Here is a 7,035-nt window from a genome sequence, read left to right as displayed (position 1 = left end):
GTTAATGTCATGTGAATCGCTAAAAACATGTAAAGTTTTTTAAGTGTATGGCTAATGTCCTCTCAGTAGTACTGTCCCTTTAATTTTAACTGATTTTAAAGAAACTATAACAAAATGAGATTTTTTCTTTAGATGAGGAGGTAAACGAGAGGTGGTCAAGAAACTATAACAAAAACACAGCGCAATTAGTAGGTTTCAAGCCAAAATTGTTCTTTCAATGAAATTGCTTACGTAAAGACATTCAAACATGCACTGGATATTTTTTTTCCTGTGAATTGTTCTTTCAATGACCGAGGCTTGATGTTGGGCTCCATACAGATTCCTGATTGTTTTATTTGAGATACAATTTTTTTGAGATTTCATGCCAATGCTTGCCTCCTATTGGTACTCCCAATCAAGAATTGGCTTCTCTTACCTTCCACATAAAAGATTCTTGATTAATGGGTCATGCAGTCATCTGTATGGCCTAACTTCTTGGTCATGGTTTAGGCCAAATAACCAGTAAAGGCCATGCAGTTCAGTCGCTATTGCATGTCTTGATAGAGCCACAAAGACCAGTCAAACAACTGTACGTTGAGTTTACAGAACATGTATATATAAGATCACCCGCTTAAGTATTACTCGCTTTTGGATGAGGAAAGTTGCATAGAATATATATTTGATTGATTACCAACGGTGGAAAAAAAATCACTCAGAATTTATTTCTGCATGAGTCAATACAGAAAAGACATACATGTTGAGCTAACTGGCTTGAGCTTTTATGGGTGGTATTGACCAAATGTATGGTCTCCTTAAAATGGGCTTTCTCGTTATTCAGAATGACGGATTTGAACTGGATAAGAAAGTGGCAGTCATTGCAGACTGAAGTAGAAAACAAGACCTCGATCCTGCTACAATCAGGTATATCAGTTGAAAGTTCTCTGTATCATGTTGATCATTTCAATGATTGCTTTTTGCCTACCTGATCGGAGGAATCACCAGGAAATAGCTACCCAGTATGCTAAGCACCTAACAAAATGAGGGGAAAGAGTTAAGGATTTAATATCTCATTGCTAGAGGAATCCTAGATGATTTCGGAGTAAAGAATCGTCAACAAGGATGTTTTAGCGTGTTGTAGATTCTTATCCAAAACTTGTATCATTTGTTAATGTCATGTGAATCTCTAAAAACATGTAAATTGTATGGCTAAGCCAATAAAAAAAGTTTTTTAAGGGGACTGCATCATGCCACCAGGAGACAGTAACAGAGAAATAATGCAAATTATTTCATGACCGTCTTGATTTGTTAATCAGTTGGGTGATTTTGGCTTCTCTTACCATGAGCACCATTATCCTCTCAGTAGTACTGTCTCTTTAATTTGAACTGATTTTGGCCCATACGAGGAGATCGTTATGTTAAGTTGCGTCTTCATTTGTTCTTTCCTTTTCCTCGGCACTCATGTTTGCTCTTGCTGTATTCAGCATGTCTAGAAGAGATATTACAAATGTGTGTCAACAAGCAGAGCGATCATGAGCACCGAAGGTAACCATTTTTTTCGTGGAATCACCGACGGATAATTCGAGGACAAGCAAGTAAAAAGGGAGAACAAGGTAGTCTTCCACTTCATGAGCTATAGTATTGGAATAATTCAAAACTTTCATGAAAGAAACTTTCAAAAATTGATCTTGTAAATAAACATGATATACATCAATCTATATATGTATATAAATGGTTTGTTGAAGATCGGATTGAAGAAAGAATTAATATCGGTATATGAAAACTATAGTAATGGAATAATTTTATCATTAAAACTATAACTTAACCTCAATCACGCTATGATTTTTCTTAATTTCTTAAAATTGATGCAAATAGTCTAAATGAACTTAATTTCATCTCATAAAAAGAAAATTTATTAAACTCGGTTTTATCCATCCATGAAAAATAATATATATATATATATATATATATATATATATATTATTTTGATTTTAAAAAAAAAACAAAAAATCTAGAGTTCGACCATGTTGATTGTGACATACTTAAAAAATAGATGTCGTACTTCAAGATAAGCAAGAAGCAGCACCAACTTAAAAAAAAAAAATCAATCTAAACCTCTTAACTGTGCGTTAGGTGAACTTGATAATTTGCATGTACAACCATTTAAAGAATTTGTGAAAGAGGAACATAAGAAGTTGCAGGAGCATTGGATACAATTGGCAAACGAAGATCGTTCTGCGGCATATGCAGGCTATGCAAACAAACATGGAGGATGTGCTGGAATAATAATGGAGCAAGAAACAAAGAATTCGACATTTCTGACTCTATGGCAATTTTTCAGAATCATGCTTCCAAAATATTAAAAGTATATGAAAAAAGAAAGTAAAAGCATGAACTTTTTAAGATGCCTAAATACACTGTAGATATGAAAACAAAACTAGATACTTACACTTGTTTCTTTCAATACTGTAAAGGCTTCCATGAGATGCCATATTCTTTGACATTTGGGTGATTCTTGACGAGCAATTTCCCTTCCCATATCTCATATCTCTTACGAGTTGATGCATCCATAACTTTTTATCATTTTTTATTTTAACAATTTCTACCAGACATCTATCGATAAGATTGTCAATCCTAAATCTTGCACCTATACTAAGTCCATCTAGTATCCTAACTGTATAATTGTAATCCGTTCCATTGAAGAAACAAGCAATATCAAGGAATAAGTTCTTCTGATAATCATCAACAAGAGAGTCGTAACTTGTTGCAAGAACTTGAATATTCAGAATCACCTCCATTTCATGCAATGCACTTTCCCATACTTCACTACTTTTTCTGGACAATGAGGAACCAATAACACGTAGGGCCAATGGAAGTCCATTACAATGACGTACTATTCTCCAAGAATCCTCTAAAAAATCTTCAACCGGGCAAGCTTGTCCGAAGGCATGCCAACTGAAAAGCTCAAGTGATTTTTTGTTATCTAGAGGTTCAACTTTGCACTTGACACACTCACCATCAGCTACAATCGAAGCCTTATTTCTAGTTGTTACAACGATTTTACTTCCTTGAAAAAGCCAATTTTGCATGCCAACAATTGCATTGAACTGGTACCATTTGTCCACGTCATCGAGAACAATAAGAATTCTTCTACAGCACAATGCATCCTTAATCTTTATAATCCCTTCATCGACATCATGTGTCTCATCAGCAGTCTTGTTTAGGATATCAGAAAGAAGTTGCCTCTGTAGACAAACTACCCCATTGGATTCTTTTGACCTTTCTCTAACATTTGATAGAAAGCTCCTACCTTTAAATTTATGAAAGTTCTGGTTATAAACAGTCTTTGCTATGGCTGTCTTCCCAACTCCACCAATCCCATAGAGTATATCAATAGCAGCACCATGGGTGCCATCTCGCAACCATGAGTTGATATATTTTACCAGATGATCTCTTCCAATGAAATGAAGGGGGACATGAAATATTTAACGATCCAGTTTCTTTAATATTTTACCAGATGATTGGACAAGCTGTGCCTCATACCTGCATCAGAAAGAAAAATGCAACGTATGATAATTAGTAGTCTCTCCGTAAAGTTTAAAAGTTATCTTTTATTTTTATTTTCCTAGTATGTTCTCTGAGTTGGGAGTGTTATAGTTTCACTAAATTGTAGTGGTATTATCAGTTATCGTCTCAATGCTTAACTACAAACCTGAAAAAATTAAGAGTTCAGAACCAGCGTTCTATTATTATGTTATGTGTAGTTTCATCAAGAAATACAACTTACCCATCTCCTAAAACCATTCCTCCTAAATCTGCAACTTCCTACAAAGCAATCCTCCACCCATTCACTTGCTCCATCTCCTTCTTGAAGCGCTTTTCATGATCCATAAATGCTGCAGCAAAGCTCCCTGTTTGATTTCTGACTTCAGACGGATCCACGTCATAGAAGACCGGCAAAATTATGCAGTCAGTATTGCTCTTACGTTCCATGATCATTACAAGTTCATCCAGGCACCACCGCGACGAATCATATGCTTTGGAGAACATGATTATCGATATTTTTTATTGTTGTATTGCCTGTTGGAGCTCTGACTTGATATTTTCTCCTCTCCCAATTTCATCATCGTCTCTAAATGTGTGAATCCCTGCTTGAACCAGGGCTGTGTAGAGGTGATCGGTAAAGTTCTTGCGGGTGTCTTCACCTCGAAAAGTCAAGAACACTTGATATTTACAATTAGAGAACAGTGAAAATGATGATTCTTGATATTTCCCAGAAGCCATTTCGAGACTAGCAAAAAAAAAAAAAAAAGTTGCAGGATGAATGTCGATAATTCAAGATCGATAGCACAGCAATTAGCTGAAGTATTTATATATGGTTATCCTACTTTTTCTTGAAAACATCTTTCAAGTTATTCCCAGCAATCACTCCCCCAAGCCCTTTCAGAGAAATATCTGTACATATGTTATCCGCACTTGCTACCACGCATTTAGAAGCACAGATGGAGCAGGAAAGGAAAGTCATTAAGGATCCCCATCTGGCTATGTAAGCCTTAATTATTTACAAAGCACACATCCTGTAATCCTTACAAAGCCCACGGAGGTGAATTTGTTAGTTTATAATTTTGAGTGGCATGATAAGATGAGATGATGAACAAGTAGTCACTGAGTGGTTTAATCTAAGGGATCATCAACAAAGAAAACAAGACAGCAGCTGGAACCAAAGTAAACAGGAGATAAGAAAGAGAGAGTACCTGCAAGTTTCCCTTTCCCTTCTCTCTTAAGTTGTGGCTGCTGTTCTGTATCAGTAATCTAATAAGTGGTTCTGCTCCAAACTTTTAAGACAACCCTTCAAGTCTATGTGGCACAATATTATAAAAAAAAATATTTTATTATATAGGAATGCGAGGTATAGTTACCAAAAGAGACATTAGACACCCGCATAATCCAACTCATCCACTCTCGCTGTGCGCCTGCCCTGGCCGTATCTCCATCCTCTCGCGTCCAAAACCAACATCAACACCACCCACCAATAAGAAACAGGCACGTTGATGCAGGACAGCTTGTCACTAACAACTCAAGGATACAGAAGAAGAGGTTGCCATAAACTGAATTACAAGCTTACTAGAATTACTACCATGCACGAAGTGCCAGCAGCACTTTCCTTATTAAACTTATATTCTTAGTTGGGCCTTTAGTGCTTCTTTTATTTTTATATTGCCTAGGACGTGAACTAAGGACATAAGTCCTTTTTGATGGGGGATTTTCCTGTTACCCCTTAATTTCTCCTATTTAATTCCATAAGTTGTATTTGAGTAGGATTAAGGATGGCAAGCTTATAAATACAAGCAGCCACCCACTCAGAAAGACACTTTGGATTTTAAAATAATAATTCTCTTACGGAAACATACTTGTTACTCGTGGATTCGGGTACTTATTATTGTTCGTGGATTCGAGCAAACTATATTAAAAAGGCGGTGTTCTTTTTATACGTTTTCGCTACGTCAGTTGGTATTAGAGTAGATTTATTGTTGTTCAGATGTCAAACACACTGAACGAACAAGAAGCCCTTGAAGGCGGAAGTCGTGAAAACTATGTAATCACGCAGGCAGAATTTAGAGCTTTCTAGCATGAAACTCAGCAAACCTTACAAGCAATACAAGCAACTCTTGCTAGATTAACAACTGGAAATAATCAGCAGCGTGAGGATGAAAGGGTTCGCGAGGATTACAGGGAACGGATTGCCCCTACTCGTGAACACAATCCAATACCACGTAGGCAGCTAGCCTACGAGGAAGAATTAAGTGACGATGAAGAATATGCCAAACGCGTATTGAGACCCAATCGACAGGGCTATCACAATATGGGAGAACGAGGGCCTCAGTAGTTTCGAATGAAGATGGACCTACCCAGCTTTAATGGTCAACTTCAGATTGAAGGATTCCTCGACTGGTTAGCAGTAATGGAGAGATTCTTTGACTACATGGAAATCCCTGAAGACAAAAAAGTGAAGTTAGTCGCTTACAGACTAATAGGAGGAGCCTCCACTTGGTGGGAACAATTGCAACTCACACGAATGAGGCAGAGAAAAGGGATGGTTTAGACCTGGTCGAAGATAAGGCGACTGCTGCGTTACAGGTACTTGCCACCAAATTATGAACAGATACTCTTTCAACAGTACCAAGATTGTAGACAAGGAAACCGAACAGTTCAAGCATATGTTGAGGAATTCCACATATTATCTTCTTGTAATAATTTACTAGAAACAGACGCACAACAGGTCACGAGGTTTATTAGAGGGTTACGTATAAATATTCAAGACCGAGTCTCAATGCATACCATCTACTCCTTAACAGAAGCCATTAATTTGGCTACAAAAGCAGAAGCACAATTGGACGACAAAGAATTGACAAAGAAGCAAGGATGGGTTTGTACCTCATAGGGAAGACAAAGAATTGACAAAGCAAGGATCGACCACTCGTATTGTTTCTGATTTCAATATAAACATTACTAAAGCCACGGTGTGCTGACGTCACACAACTTATGAACAGATTAAAGCCACATATCCGGTGCGCAGGAGGAGGTGAGGATATTTTGAATGAAAAGTTATCTACAAACTCATTCTGAATTAGCCATTTATCCTCATAAAACCACCTCGACTTCTCATCTTCATCAAATACATATACGACAACGCTAAATGTGCCATCTATAAATGCTATCTGTACCACCAAAACAATGTCTATAAAATGAGCCAAAGAAAAGTACTATTCAAATGTGTCATTTATCTCTTCTTACAGTAGTCATTGATGCCTTAACTCAGGAATTTGATATGAAGGATTTAGGCTCGTTGACATATTTCTTGGGACTGCAGGTTTCTTATTCTTCCTCTAGCTTGTTTGTCTCTCAATCTAACTATATCAAGGAATTACTTGATCGGGTTGATTTACAAAATTCAAAGCCATGTGCCACTTCTTGTCTTTCCTATCATCACCTGCTCAAGGATGATGGGAAGCCTTATTCTCGTCCATAATAGTATAGGAGTATTGTTGGAGCTCTACA

General features: G+C 37.0%; 1 pseudogene; it reads right to left on the bottom strand.

Moving 5' to 3' along the window:
• Positions 1-2,359: 2,359 nt before the first annotated feature.
• On the bottom strand, positions 2,360-5,009 carry LOC133703712 (disease resistance protein RPV1-like; annotated as a pseudogene).
• Positions 5,010-7,035: the final 2,026 nt, after the last annotated feature.

The sequence above is a fragment of the Populus nigra genome, chromosome 9 (genome assembly GCF_951802175.1).
Source record: "Populus nigra chromosome 9, ddPopNigr1.1, whole genome shotgun sequence".
In the NCBI taxonomy this organism is placed as follows: Eukaryota; Viridiplantae; Streptophyta; class Magnoliopsida; order Malpighiales; family Salicaceae; genus Populus; species Populus nigra.
Note: the sequence above shows the minus strand (reverse complement) of the source record. Positions and strands in the feature narration are given on the sequence as shown.